This window comes from Chlamydotis macqueenii, chromosome Z, assembly GCF_036417535.1.
Source record: "Chlamydotis macqueenii isolate bChlMac1 chromosome Z, bChlMac1.mat, whole genome shotgun sequence".
Classification (NCBI taxonomy): Eukaryota; Metazoa; Chordata; class Aves; order Otidiformes; family Otididae; genus Chlamydotis; species Chlamydotis macqueenii.
In genome coordinates, this window is record NC_141593.1 from 28,896,677 (window position 1) to 28,911,256 (window position 14,580).

General features: G+C 41.3%; 1 protein-coding gene and 1 long non-coding RNA gene across 6 annotated transcripts in view; one reads left to right on the plus strand and one right to left on the minus strand.

Moving 5' to 3' along the window:
- Positions 1-5,332: 5,332 nt before the first annotated feature.
- On the minus strand, positions 5,333-9,599 carry LOC147596296 (uncharacterized). The gene is made up of 3 exons (XR_015261505.1): positions 9,253-9,599; positions 6,026-6,156; positions 5,333-5,765 (listed from the first exon to the last, which is right to left on the minus strand). It is a non-coding gene; the product is annotated as an uncharacterized LOC147596296 (long non-coding RNA).
- Positions 9,600-9,877: 278 nt separating this feature from the next.
- The window catches only part of JAK2 (Janus kinase 2), a 106,090-nt gene continuing 101,387 nt past the window's right edge, over positions 9,878-14,580 (plus strand). For 2 of the 5 annotated variants that reach the window (XM_086771497.1, XM_086771500.1), the window contains exons 1-2: positions 9,883-10,010; positions 10,757-10,884. The gene's annotated coding sequence lies outside the window, so the exon portion shown is untranslated. Of the gene's footprint in view, positions 10,011-10,756; positions 10,885-14,580 lie in introns of all 5 variants that reach the window. The other 3 variants (XM_086771499.1, XM_086771504.1, XM_086771502.1) reach the window with 2 other exon arrangements.

Consider the following 14,580-nt stretch of genomic DNA (forward strand, 5'->3'; position numbering starts at 1 on the left):
GTTGAAAAGACCTTTAAGGTTATAGAGTCCAACTGTTAACCTAACACTGCCAAGCCCACCACTAAACCCTGTCCCTGCCATTTCCTTCACCTGATGAGGGCTGTAAGCATGTTGTGTCTCTACAAGCTCTAATCTCCCTGGCTTATTTCTGCTCTTTTTCTGTTTTGATTTTTTTTCTTTTTTTTTTGTTTGGTTTGTTCATAGGATTTGTTTGGTTTATTTTGTCTACATTAGATTCTTGTAAAGACGAAACCCTGCTGTTCTTACTTGAGAAAGATTTCTGCTGCGGTACCTCCCTTTCTCTGCTGATCTGTTTTACCTCCTCCTGTTTACTCCATGGCCTTTCCTCCATCATACCAGCTGGAACAACAGCCCCCACCATGCTGCTGTGGGTTTCTGAGTTGCTGGATCCTTTCCCTCCTCTGTTTCCTGGCATTTACATGGATTTCTCTGCAGATTGTCTCCCTGGCCACTCACCCAGACAACTTCCCTCTCTTCTGTCCAGTGGTCACTGCTCTGCCTCACTGCAGGGACTTTCCTCCAGGGTTTATAAAATGGAAAAGCGAATAGATGCATTTGAATTCTAACAAAATGTGCCCCAGTAGCCCCTGCTGTGGAAACAAAGCATTGTCCTCATTTCTTCCATCTCAGAGGTCTCCTTGAAGGCTTGCCATCTTGAATTCTGAAAGTTTAGGGCCAAGAGTGTTGCTAATTACAGAGTCTGACCCTCTGTATATTAGTACATTCTTCCTCCTGCAAGGGAAGCCTCCAGCCTTTACCAGGAAAACTGAGACATAGTATTTCCATTACACAGTTTTGTGAATTTGTTTTAGCATTTAATCACTTGCTGTTTAAAAATAAGTACTTACTTTACTTGGTCAGCCTTCAGCTCCTGGTTCATACAGTGCTAGAGAGCCCTGCGGGATCCAGTATGTTTCCACCCCATGAGTAACTCATGAAAGACCTCAAAGTAAAAGGATTTCTGCTTTGGGATCAGAAAGCCTTATCTGACACATGGAGGTAAAGTAATGGTCATCTAGCTGAATCCTCTGAGTTTTAAAGTGGAGGAAGAAAACAAACTATTTACTACAACTGAAAATAAAAATTTCTTGCTGATTGGCATTAAAATGTACAGGCTGTTTTAAAACCAGTGGCACATCATGCTACTAAATGGACAATGGATATGTTCTTATGAAGTCCTGGGGCTACAGGTGGCACAAGAGAAAATCTTGACATACAGCTCCACTATTATGAAGCTGAAAGACTGTATTCTTTCAGGACCCTCCGTTAAGGAAGCAGACTTAGTGTTGTGTTTACTTAGCATTACTGCAAGTTTTTCTCTCATTAACCTTCCACTGGTGAAAGCCCTGACTGTTTCCTTACATAAGGTGTCTACCACTGCTTCTACAAAGATTATTTCCAACACAAAGACAGTGTTGGCTTGAGAGTAGGAGTTCTGGGGACTAGATACTACTTTTTAGCTCCTTGCTTTTCAAAGAAGCAGGGTGGGGAATATAAATCAGAAAAAAAAAGTGGGGAAAAAAGTCACAGAGATACAAAAGCACACAATAGAAGAAATGAATGTAACTGTGCTAGTGTTTCAACGATCTCATTATATTTAGAATATCTAAAACTATTTTAAAATATTATTCTTTATCCCTCTAACATTTTATAGGGAATAAAAAAAATCACTAGCCTTTCCAGAATACTTTTTCAGCACTAGCTCATATAACACACCAAGAAGTGCAGATGCTAAGTAATTCAGGAGCTGCGTTACTGCAGCTGCTAGCCAAATACTAAACTTGGCAAGCTGTGTGTGTGGCATAATACGTTAGTTTCACTTTTAGGAGGAAGCAGAAAAGTGGCAGTTCCAAGTAAAAGCAGCCTCCTTTGCAATCTTTTCAGGTTGCTTCGTCTGCCATTTGCTGAACAGTAGCCCATCCGTAGAATATTTACTTACGTTGTCTGCTGCAGCATTTCTTCTACACAAACTGGCTGCCATTTTCACAGTTTCTGCTGACCAAAAATATCTCCAGCTGGGTTTGCTGGTAGCTCTAGGCTTTCTATCTATGGCTGACTCCACGGTGCAGCAGCAGAGGAAGCAGAAGTGAAGAGGTTCAAAGCCGAGAGGGATGGACGTGCAGGGCTGATCTCGGAGGACAGGGTTTGCCCCCTGTGTCCTGCTATGTCAAAGGCAGCAACGGTGCTGCAGGGCATTCTGGTGGCTTCTCTGGCCCTGGGAATGCCAGATTCAACCCATAGTGCTCAGCACTGGATAGGGCATTTAGCAAAAAACGATGAAAAAAATAGCTTTCCTTCACTTCTGTGGATGAGGACTAGTTTTACTCTCTCAAGCAATTAAGTAAATACTTCTAATTGGTTTGGTCCTTCACATGAAATCTACCTTGGGAATGACATATTTTTAAGCTACTCCCTGCGAGTTAACTCAAACTGAGTTAACTACTGTTTCTGCCTGACATAAAACTACCTCAGTGCTATCTTTTATAATCCCAGAGAAGGCAGGTTAGGGAGCTTGGTAGCTGGTGACACACAGCCCTTTGCCTAAGGGAGCACTTCCGTGCTTCCTTTTGCACGTTCACCTCGGTGTGACGGAACACTTGCTGGAACTGCTTGTCTGAGAATCTTCCTCCTCCAAGAAGAGCAGTTTGTGGAAGCTATTTCTAGGTCCTGAAATGCTCTCCCTAAGAGCTCCAGTATGTGGTTTGTTTCTGTTATGCTACAAAAAGTGGAATGAGGAACCGATGTTTTGAAATATAATAGTTGCTGAGTGCCATTTTTTAGAAATGGGAAATGAAAACAGTTCAATTTGATTTATTGTTTTAATTACAAAGACAAGACCTAACTGGTCTTGTCTTTGTAAGACTGGACTTCAAAAATGAAAGAGGACAAAAAGAAGAGCAACAGACAGATGTTTTAGGTTGTTTCTACCAATGTAACAACAGAGTAACAATGAAAGTTACTAGTTAATTAAAATGATGTAGAGTCTGACCACACAATTAATTAATTAAAGCAGTTATCCAAGTGGTGGCCTGTGCGAGAGACCTCTCTCTTTACAAGAAGTACTTCCAGCTGGTTTGTCTAGGTACCTAGCAGCATTCCTTTTTGAATACAGACAGGGAAATTTACTTTTTTTTTTTTGTGAAACCCCTGTGCTTCTGCTAATTTTAACTGAAATTGGCCAAAAGATTGAAAAGCAAAGCAGCTATGCTAAAGACACGTAATAATTTATTTTTAACCTAAAATGTTTTGATGTTACAGTTTTGCCAGTGTGAACATTTGATACCAACATTGATATATAGATGCTTTCTAAAGTAACTTACTTTTTCAGAAATATTGAGAAAGCAAAGCGTCTCATACTGACTCTCGTTTGAGCAATAATTACTTAGCATTTTTGAAAAATCAGCAAATGCATATTTTTATGATTTTATTTCAAAATTAAATATGTTTCTGATTTTAAATTAAACTCTGCTCATTCTTTTCCTGGACTGCAAATCAAAACACAACATGCTATTACTTTGTACCAGCAACCAGAAGTAAAGCTGACTAGAAACAAAAGTGAAACTCAGTGTCTTTGCTTCACTGTCTAATACTAAGATGAGAATATTAAGTGGAAAAATTAGCTACAAACAAATGAGATGTTTCACTTTGAATTTACCGCGAGCAATGTAATGAGTTTTAGAAACAGTTCATAAAAGGTTCTTGTTCATATATTTGTGTGTCATAAAGGTTCTTGCTTTTCAAGGTCTACAGTGATTGATGCGAATACAGTAGGCAGTTTGGAAAATGTGCAAGATAAACTTGGTTCAGTTTAATGACATTAACTTCCATATTGCATTCAAGTAACCTAATGATTGTATCTTAATCATACATTTCAAAATGCAGAAAAATAACTCAAAAATACCATTAAGAGTGAGCTCTCCAGTGAGGAAATTCCAAAATTTCAACCGTTGGCCTTAAATGTATTTAGTTACCCTGTTCTATTGTCTTCTGTCCTTTTAGTTTCTGCTGTATCACACTCACATCCTGTCACACTGGCTAAGGCAGATTAAATTACATTAACAGATTAAATAATAATAATAAAAAAAAACCCAACAGGATAGGAAATTACTGACGGAAATGAATTTATATAAACATTAACTTTTGAAGCTTCCTGACTTTCATAGATAGATAATTGCTAGCAAACAAGTTCAGGAAGGTTAACCTTCCATAATACTGCAAAGAAGAAGCACCTTCACAGAGCTGCAGTTCATTGCACTTAAAATCACGTATCATTAATCAGTACACATGTAACTTCTAGAAATCTTAATCTGAAATGTTCTTAACAGAGGTTTCCATCTAGATGTCCACAGATATGTTGAAACATAAGAAAAAAATTATAATATATGTACAAGTATGAAAATGCCTATTTCAAACAACAAGCTTACTTTCTATAAGCTTATGCCAGGTTCACCCAAGTCATGAACACTGCACAGGATGAAGTCCTGGAGGAGGTATTTAAATGAATGTGGGCTGGAACTTTTAATTTTGCATTAGAGTACTTCTTGACAGTTTCTGAGTCCCTCTAAATGTTTGGAAACTCCAAGGCTGAAAGCAGAAGTATCAGTTTGTGTACATGAGGCAAGTGAGCTGTTTCGCATGTTTGATCAACGTAAGAAAGGCTGAGGTGATTTTGCTTAGATTTTTTAAAAGAAAATAATGAACCCTGGTCCCTCCAAAATCTGTTACCAGAACAGGGCCAGCCAAGTTAGTAGACTTCCCTACTGCCAAGGGATTTTCAAATACATTTTTAGGGGAGTTATAATCTATTTTCCTGGTGATAGGTAGACCCAGGAAAGCACAACTTTAGCTCCTCTTTAATATGAACATAAATACATTCAATTTGTATTATGGTATAAACGAAACCCATATGAAATCACCTATCATTGTGTTTAGGCACCAGTTAAACACAGAGGATATCCTGCTCTAAAGATTAAATAGTCTTGGGGGAAAGCCCAACAAAACAAAAGCCATGCAAGAAAAATTTGATTAGGAAATAAAGTGTAACTCAATGGAGACATAAACCGATGAAGACCAGGAGCATCTCTATTGCAATCATGAGGAGTTTTGACTGCAGAGCACTGGCAAGCACTGCAAGCCAAGGTTTGCAGTGTCTACGCTTCAAGGTTCTTCTTCACCTCAGATTGCAGTTCTATCATTTTTGTTTTGTTTCATGCTGTCAGCAGAATTTGTTAAGGAAGGAGAACCTCAGACTTTTCTTACTGACTCTTTTCTGCACTGGATGGTGCTAGCATATGTATCTGTTTACTCCGACACTCAACAAAAAGCTCTGAAAGTCACAGAGTGACAGCAAATTTGTGGTTCCCAGTAATGCCATTTGTACTAAGCCATTTCCCATCAGCAGACTGTATTTCAAAATTTATTTTCAAGAAGTTCTACAGTTAAGACAACTGCTTGCACTGACTTGCCTGCCTGCCTCTCCCAGCTACATAACGCTTGGCTGCCTGCTAGGTTTTATGCTACAACAGGAGAAAGGCGCGTGTTCCTTAAAAGGAAATCCCATGCTGCTGCTGAGTTGTGACTCAACAAACTTGGCAAGAAATGAATTTACTACATCTCCAGATCGGATCCACACCAACCTGTGCTGAGCCACATGGATGAGAGGGTTCAAAGGCTTGGAACATTTAACAGAGCCATGGGCAGTATGGCGATCGGTGTGGGCATTGCTGTTCACATGAGGCAATCAGCTTCATTAAAGAATAAATACAAAAATTAATTAAACTTTCCCTATTTGCAGGAAAGCTATCAGAAACTAGTGAAACCAACAAAACCAGAATAACTCAATCTGAAAGATATAGATGAAAATCTTACGTGCTACATGTGGCTCATCTGTCTATATGCTACCAATATTAGTAAGCAATACAGCAACAACACTATTTCACCTTTTTTTTTAATGCAAGTTTTACTGCCACTGCACACCCGGCACACACACACCCATCATACAAACCAAGAATCTGTCAGGTGGAGCACTATTCTTGGTCACAGCAGGCTATAAAGCAGACTTCTTCACCGTCTTCTCCTTGTACCACTTGGAGGGGATTCCAAAGAGCTGCTGGAAAGCGGCAGCTTACCTAGCCCCTGGCGAACGCAACGGAAGGGAAATAGGTCAGTTAGTGATACAAAGCAGTGGGGAGCATTATCTGATTTTATTGCTCTCTGTTTTATAGAAGTTCTTGTACTGCATCAGCCACTGTAGTGTCTGAGCATTTTTCAGTTGCAATTGAACCAATGCCTGTTCTTGTAGGGTTTTTTTTTTTCAGCGGGTTTCTGGTTTTGTTATCTATATTTTTCCTCTGGGATTGTTCTACGATGCAGCATTTTGTACCTGATCAAGAATACAAGCGGCTGTTGGAGAAGGGAGTGTCAAAGAAGTGCATCATCCACTAGGAACAGAATTTAGGGTAAAATTTAGTGTCTGGGGAAGTACCTTTTCCATTCTTACATCTATGCTCCAAAAGCAGTCTTTGCAGAAATGCATTATGTTGTTTTTTTAAGTGCTCTCTACAGTCCCTCAGAGGAACAGTTACCAAATGAATATCTAGACGGGGACAAACTTACGCTTACCATTTGGACCCTCAAAGCCAAGAGACAGCTTTTTTTTTTTTTTCAATTTCCAGAGTGGATGAATTAGAAGTACGTCCTTTCGTGAGCTGAATCGTACATAAACCTGTATATCCAGGTGCTTGTTCCTCTTGTATCATCCAGGAAGGAGGTATTCACTTATATCACTCAAGGAAATAGGTTTCAGAGAATGACTATAAATGATGAAAAAGTTTCTTTCAACAGTGTTCTTTGTGCCATATAGTTAGAGAAAAAGCATGTGGTTTTAACCAAAATGTGTTTTTCTCTAAGGCTGAGCCTACACAAAGAGAAGAAGAAAAACCACTACAACATATGTACTTGTCTTTAAACATTAAGAATTTTACATCTGACTCCATATGTAGAAGGAAAAGTGAAATACATGCAGACAGTCTGACTTCATAGATCCAACTTCATAGATTTGGCTTAAATGAGTAACTTCCTTAGCCTTGTTCTATTCACGAAGGTTTTGTAAATAATCCCCCCCATCCTGAGCACAGAATGTGCTTTGATTTTAATTTCAGCTGAAAATGACAAATCTAAATCCAACTATGAGAATTTTTGAAGTAACTACAACAAAACTGCTTCTGTTATTTTTAGCTGTTTGAATATGAAAATGAAATAAAATCTATTTCCTGGTCTGTATTTGGTACACAGAAGTAATCAGGAAAGAAAAACTAAGCCTTTTGCACAAATGGCAGGTTTTGTAACTTGCTTTGAAAAGCAAACTAACTCCAAAGGAAAGTTGTTACAACACTTGTAAAAACCACGTTTCATGTATAATTAGTGGTATTTTTGTCCATTACTTGGGGGTATGTTTACTAAGTTTAGTGTTTGACATGCCTGTTTAATTTAGGACTCTGTGGTTATGCCTGTATTGCTACACCCTACAGGTGTTTGTGTTTGACACAGTGTGAAAATGTGAAATGAAATGTGTAAACAGGATGTAGACAAATGATACTTCAATCGTTTTAAGAATAAGTTCCTACGTGTCACAGGCTGACACTTGTACCCAAGTGTATTAACATGCAAATGTATGAAGACTGTCTATGGTCATTTAGCAAAGAAAAAGGAAAGGGAGATGCTTAAATGGTAATAAGATGCAAATCTGAGATGCTGACAGTTTTTGGGAGCAGATGCCTTTGAAAGGACATGTTAATAATTAACAGAGGAGGAGCAACGCTGTTGAAAGGAATGAACAACACTGAGCAGACTAGTGAAACGGGGTATTTCATAGGACAATAGTGTTTCTTGCTATAATGTCCTAAAATGTGTTTAAAATAATTATAATAGAAGACAAACAAAAGTGAAAATGCCTGGTGTCCTTAGATAAGCTGTAATGTTTGGAGTCCTAACGCAGATTGAACTTTCACAATCCCGTCAACTGATGGAGTGCTTTATCAGTCAAGAGTCTGGCAAGTTTTAAAGGTCCAACTAAACCTGACCCTGACAAAATGTTTAAATTTAATAGTATAAGGAATTCCCATCTATTTCAGCAGAATTCTTTGTATTTGCAGGGTTCTGTCCACAGAGATCTTGATGAACAGAGTCCTAGATACACAGTGAGCACAACCAACCCAGTATGCCATTCTCCCAGTCCTGTAAGTGGTCTGGATACCAGTGGTATATTAGGTGATTATATTCGGGAAGCATCTGATCATTTTTAATTTGTAATTTGTTTTCTTTCCCTGTTTGCAAGTTTTCAGTGTCACCGCACTACATGCTTGTGTGACTTTTACACGTTGCAGCCCGGAAAGAGAGAGACATTTAAATGAAAAGCAAATCATTAGAGGATGTAACACCACAGAAACTTTCCATGAGATCAGGGACTGTATATACAGGAAGAAAACATGCTACAATTGACTTTATTTCAAAATCACCAAGTATCCTTTAAACTGTATGTTTAAATAAAACAAATCTGCAAAGCAATGTACACACCAAGTTAACTTCTGAATTGGCCTAGATGTTGGTTTTCTCTAAGTTTTATGACACGGGGATACTCCTTTCTTCTGTAGGCGTAAAAAACCACATATAACACTGTAGAAGTGAGGGGGATAAGCTTAATATCATTAAAGAATTAATTTTTTTTTTGACAGTACCAAATTGTTAGCTGACAGTTAACACCTTGCTTTGAAATCTGTTAAAAGTTTATCAACATGAGTCTGTTGGTAGTTTTGAGACTCGTCATCTATCAAACTTTTACGTGGCTTTTTAGTTCCTCCTTTGTGTCCTGGATAAAGACCTCACAGTATCTAGATCAAGTCCTCTGGCACTGGTGTTCTTTCCTTAACTGGCCGCCTCTTCAGGTCAGCAGACTTTTTGCTCGTCCTAACAGACAACCCGGTTCCAGAGCGTTCCAACCAAGCATGTTTACTTGGCATGGACAAGAAAATAAGGAAGAAGCTAATCACACAAGAAGTTGCAGAAAAGTGTGCATTTGCAAGGCTAGAAGTGTGCAATAAATCCTGGGAGCTATGACAGAACTCGCACACCCTCGCGTCGCCGCGAAAACCCCGCGCGTTTTTTCTCTGGCCCAGCTAACACACGCACTACTGTGAAGCCAGACCACAGCAAAGACGCACTGCTTTTGTTTACCAGGGCTGAACAAGGACAGGTCTGTCCCTCAAGCCTGTCCTTGCCGCTTCGGGCCCCTCCGCCGCACCCCAGTTCGGTTTTCACCTCCCCGCAGCTCCCGCTGGCGCGGGCAAGCGGAAACCTGCGAGGGGCCAGCGGCCCTTGCTCCCCACAGGGGCCGGGGGGGGGGGGCGGGGGTGGAGGGGAGGCAGAAAGCGGCGACAGCTTGCGAATGGGAGCGGTTCCCCGTCCCGCGCTGCCGAGGAGGGAGGCTACCGCCTCCCCGGGCCAGCGGCTCCGTGCCCGCCCTGCGGCCGCTGCGCCCACCGCCGGCCCCTAGGACAGTGTCCCGGAGGCGAGTGACACCCCACCGCGGGGCGGCTGTAGGGACGCCGGGAAGGAACGGGGGCCCCCACCCCCCCACCTTCTGACAGCCGCGGCGCCGGCCCGGGAGGGTGCGAAGGTGGAGGGGGGGTAGTGCGCTGAGCTCCGCGGAGCCTCCAGACTCCGCACCTCGCCCAGTAGCTGCGTGATGACGCAGGCGGCAGGAGCCGCGCGTCCCGCCCAGCGCGAGGGCGGCTGCCCCGCCCCCTACCCCTCTGCTCCTCCGCGGGAGCGGGCAGGGCGGGGCGGCCGGGCGGAGGCAGCGGGCAGAGAGCGGCTGGGGACGGCACCATCGCCGCCGCTGCCGCCGCGTCCCCCGGCGCCGTGCATGGGGAGAGAGCGGGCGCCGAGGGGGAAGCTGCCTGCGCTCGCCGGTCAGCCCAGCCGCCGCCGGGGTGAGTGGGGCCAGCGCCGCCCGGCGGCGGTGGCCCGTGGGCCGCAGCAGCCCCGGGGAGGGGGCGGGAAGGAGCCGGGTGGCAGTGGCACCTCGGCGTGTCCCGCGCCCTGTCCCGCGGGCGGGGAGCTCCGCCGGGCCACCCCGCAGCCGCGTGTGGCGGCTGCACCCGCCCGGCTCCCCGCGGCGTGTGAGTGCGGGGAGCAGAGGGGGCGGGGGTGCGCGGCGGGGCTGGCGCCGGGCAGCGGGGCAGCCCGGCCGGGCCGGGACAGCCACCCCTCTGTAGGCCGTATCTGGGGCGGGAGAGGGGCGGGAGGGCTCTCGGTGGGCAGAGAGGGCCCGTGGGGTCCGGCGGTGCGCGTACAGGTCGCGGTGGTGTCCCTGTCCGCCCGCTTCTCGCGCAAACAGTGCTCCAAGGAGGCGGGAGGGGCGCGGATCTGACCGGGCTGGTGCGGGACCTGGAAGTCCGCCGGCCCTCTTGAGGCTGTAGTGCCTCGGTGAAGGTGGTGTGTGTTTTGTTGGAGAACTTCCTTGAGAATACTTAGTTGTGCCGTTAAAAAAAAAAAAAAAAAAAAAAATCCAAAAACCAAAACCTTCATTGCAGAAGGAGGGCAAACAGCCACATCTGTGGTTTTTCACTATACGTCTGTATTGAATTTGCTTCTGGGTGGCGAAATGTTCCTGTAAATGTGGGTTATGAATTACTGAATTTCATTTCTTTTCACCACAGATTTTTTTTTTCTTTAGAAGAGAATTACACATAAAACTTCTTCAGATTTTTTTTTTTTGGTGCAACTGAAGTCTAATTAGAACCTGTTCTCAGATTAGAGCCCTGTTGTGAAATTTTCCCTTCTCACCTTTGCAGTCTTTGACAGGTGAGAGAATAACACCTTGCTTTGGTTATTTGTAAGTTATTTGTTGTCGGGGAGGCATAGACTATACTCTTCTTTTTTGTTATTGGGCAGAGGGAAACATAATTGGGAAGATTATTGTAGCTACTTATTGTTTCAAATGTGATTTTTGCACATGTGATTAGTTGCTTAATGGTTGGTTTTTCTGACATCTCAGCGCTGTACAACTTTCTAGTTTATTGTCTTCTTCTCCATTGCTTCTATTTTTAGTCATATTTAATATCTATGTAGTTTAGATGAGAGATAAATGTTTCTAAAGTTTGTATTTTATGGAAAATCAGTATTGATGGGAGGCTGTAGAGAGATTAAGTGCACTGTTAAACGTGGTAGTTTGGATCAGTTACATGCATTAACTTTTTCTTTTTTTTTTTTTTTCTTTCCCCCTGCCCAGTCTTCCTAGTAGTCAATATGGGAGTGATATTGTAGTGATGTTCCTTGGGCATACTCATTTATCTTCCCTCATTAGGGTTGGTGACAGTAATTTGAAGGTTCAGTGGGAACACAGTAGCCGTCACTGTCTTCTGCTTGATGAGAATGAGTCCCAAGTGACTTCAGTGGTGTAAATGGAGAATTTTGTAGTAAACAATTTCAGCATTAGAGTGTGAAATGATACAGATTTTAAGCAGTGGTGTGGTTTCCAGAGGAGCCTTAAATCTGAGCTATTTACAGAATTTTTCATTTTCATAAGTGCCGACAACAGCAACATAGGGAAGTAGTGTTCACTGCTGGGAGAGAAAGTTTAATGAGCAAGTTTACAGAATGGAGAAAATGGTTCGACATTCTTGTTGATCAAATCAGATTGACTGCAGAATGGAAAATGAAAGGAGACAACTGCTGCTGCTTCTCATGTGTAGCTGTTCGGAGTGGTGATTGGAGTAATGAAAAACAAAGTTGAAATCTCTGTAGAATAACTCTTTCCAAACTATGTGAAGTTTGTTATGTGTGACCACAGAATACTACTGAAGAGTGTTGCTGCCATCTTGTACTAGCAATGGTATCTTCTTGCTGAAGTTGTACGAGGAGCAGTTACTGAACAGGGTTGTCATTTTTGCCTTTGGTGTGTATCTCTGCTCTGGGGCGTTTTTACAGTATGACCTTATGTACACAAAAAGCTAAGCGACGATGTTTGCAGTTACAGGAAATAATCTATAATCTCAGCTGAAAGAACCTTAAGAGGGAAATAAGATTTAGAAATATAGTAATATTAAACAAATACATGTGTTAAACGGTGTTAGATGTGGAGAAGAGGGGACTACTATCAAAAGTAAAAAAGCAGATCATTAAAAAGCAGATCAATGTAATTAAACATGCAATAATTTTTAAAAATACTTGTTTTAATGGTGTTTTGAAAAAAAACAACTGACGTGGAAGAAGGCAACCAAAACATCATGGCTTTTTAATAAAAATAACTGGAACTTTGAGTAGGAGGTTGAATTAGATGACCTCCTGAGGTGCCTTTCAACAGGAATGATCCTATCCTACTGCTACTATGCTATTATTTTAGGCTAGCATTTCTCTTATAACGCTCCCCCCTTCTTTTTACCTAGGCTTGTATGCAAATATTAACACTTATTAGGCGATACAGTTATATTTTTTTCCATTTAACTTGAAAGAACTGCTATTTCAAAGCCTCTGACCCTGACTGTTCACTGATTTCAGTGGGTTCCGTATGAATTCATGTGTCCACCCACAGAATTCTCAGCATGAGCCCAGTAAGATGACTAATATGAGTAAGACTAGCAACATTTGAGCTCAGGCTTGCATCTGTATTTCTCTAAATTTGTTTCAGATGTGATTTCTCTATCAGAAGGTCATTTAGGAGTTTTCTTGAACTTCTGGATACGAGATTTTGCGTGTTATTCCGTAAGGTAGATCTGTCTTTTTGGAGAAATGAAAAACAAAATGAAAAGAAGCTTCATAGCTTCTTTATAGTAGTTCTGCTGGGAGAGCTGTAATCAGTTTTATTTGCCATATATGAAGAGGCGCTTTTTGCTGCATACTGTGCTGATCTAGAGAATACATTACATCTCTCATTTAAATGGCTTGTACACCTCGCGGTATGGTGAGAGCTACAATGTACAAGTGTAAGGTATCTTGTTGCAACTGACAGCAACCTGTGAGATGCTGGAAGAAAAAAGGTGATACCTCACTCCAGTGTTAGGCTTTTTAAGTTATGCAGTACTGAATGCAGAGGGATCTCAAGCACAGGGACAATGATATAATCCCATTGTGTTATTGTGGATATTGAGGTGCAGCTGATTTGATCTTTAAAAGTAATTCTTAGCTTTCTTTCTGTCCTTTTGACCTGTACTAGAAAGCAATTTTCCGTGAAGGAAAATCTAAGTACTTCTTGAGTAGACAAGTAGAATGACTTGCCTGGAAGATAACTGTCCCTCTAATTTTGGTTATACAATCACTGCATCACACATTCAAACAAGAATATTTAAATCTGACTTGTAAAAAAAAAAAAAATCCGATGTGATGCAGCCAGCTATTGATTTCAAATCAATGCAAGCATTTTCTTTTTATGATGAGAGTTGTCTATGCATCTGTGTCTTTGACAGTGGCTTCCACATGGATATTGCACGATTCCTTCTGTTGTCAGTAGATTTGTTTGGGTTTTTTTTAATCGTGGTTGAACATTTCCTTGTATTAGGAAGAGAGGCATTAACTCTTGGTGTTTCGATTTTTTTTTTTTTTTGTACCTCTGTCCCTTCTTCTGTGCTCTCTTCTGGTTTTTTTTTTTTTTTTTTTGTTTGTTTGTTTGTTCCCCTAGTATCATTAGTATTTGTCCATAGCTCAAATAAAACTGTGAATTGATTCTGGCTTTCTTTATTTTCTGTGATGTCACAGAAGACAATATTCCAGGTGAAATGTGAATATTTCCGATCCCATTCTTTGTTCATTGGAGCACTTTGGAACACATCTTGTCTTGCTTGTGCCTATATTAAGTAGAGATTCTGTTGAACTGCACATCCTGTTGCATGGTTATTTTGCTTATCTGCTTACATTTGGCTTAAAATTCAATGCCATGTGGGAACAGCTGCAAGTTATTATTTCAGGAGTTTATTGTTTTGTACTTGTTGACATCAAATGTTATGTCTTCTGGTTTTTTCACTTGACTGGCTCTCAGTTTTTATCCTGCTCAAGTGTCATCTTAACTGGTTAACACCAAAGTTGTTTTTAGGTTACTGTTCAATATGTACTTGAAAGCTAAAAAATGCATTCAATGCCAGGGCTAGGAAATAGAGCTGGAGTATTTTATGGACTTAGTAAACTGCAAATTGATCAGCTAGGCTGGGACTTTGAAAGTACTTACATGCTTGCATAAATATGTATAGTGTGGTATTTCTTATTCTGCATGCATCCTCAGATAGAACCTTTTCTGATATTTACCTCAGTTCTTGAACTATCTGTTGTTTGTGATGTGAAATTTTTTAGTGACAGTCTAGTGGAGCTATCTTAGCTGATATTCCCTTTGTCGTTTTACTTATGTGCTCGAGCAGTTACAGTATATTTAAGAGTTTAAGAAAGTCTTTTGCAAGTGTTTTAAATAAATGCATATATGATGTATGTTCAAAGTTATGTGATTAAAGTTATTTGCATGTGTAATTAAGAATTAAAAAATATTTCTTTATGTGACTTTACTGGTCTTAATGA